Source organism: Orycteropus afer, unplaced genomic scaffold, assembly GCF_000298275.1.
Source record: "Orycteropus afer afer isolate SDZICR_OR568_19922 unplaced genomic scaffold, OryAfe1.0 scaffold00008, whole genome shotgun sequence".
Taxonomy (NCBI): Eukaryota; Metazoa; Chordata; class Mammalia; order Tubulidentata; family Orycteropodidae; genus Orycteropus; species Orycteropus afer.
Window position 1 is genome coordinate 12,398,226 of NW_006921595.1, and position 879 is coordinate 12,399,104.

Below are 879 nucleotides of genomic sequence, written 5' to 3' on the forward strand. Positions count from 1 at the left end.
GGCGAGCCCTCAGCCCTCGGTCTGCCACTAGAAGTCCACAGCCCGCTGCAGCGCACGTGCAGATCCTTACCGCGCACGCCCAGGCGGTTTCTCACACTGCGCCTGCGCACTCGTTACTGCTCGCCATCACCTGTTTGTTGGTGTCCCTGCTTCCCTCGCCGGGCTGCCAAGACCTCAGGCATGAAGTTAGAAGTGTGAAGGAGTGGGGGGCACGTCGGGGTGCGATGCTTGCTGGTAACTACCACGCAGGCTAAGAGCTGAGCACAAAAACTGCGTGCTGGCGTCTTCTAGGTGTCGTGCATCTGGGGGCGATAATTATGTAAGAGAGTGAATTTGTGGTCTTTACTAATTGCTCACATTTATTTAAATTTTAAAACAGCTAAATTCCAACATTCCTTTTACAGGTTAGAAAGGGGAAAATGATTTTTGTGAGTGATAATTAGCTTTTCAAATTAGAAGCTCTATAAGCATTTCTGAATCCATCTCTAGCATCTGCAACTCCAGCATTGCAGCTTTTTCACATTAAGGCAGGGGGGAAAAAAAAAAAAACTGTATCTTAGCTGTGCAATTACATCCAGATATTACACCTCGTGGCAAACCTTGCACGAATGAGATCTCCAATTTTTTTAAGTTTGATGGAGGTATAATTAACATGCAATAAACTGCACATATTTAAAGCACACAATTTTATAAGAGCAGACATCTGTACACAACTGAATTTATCTCCACAATCAAGATAACAAATATTTCCATTATCTCAAGTCTCCTCATGCTTTTTTGTAATTATACCTGCTCCCATAAAGTAACCACTGATACACACTTTATCACTATATATCACCTTGCACTTTCTGGAACTTGATGTTAATGTAATTACACAGT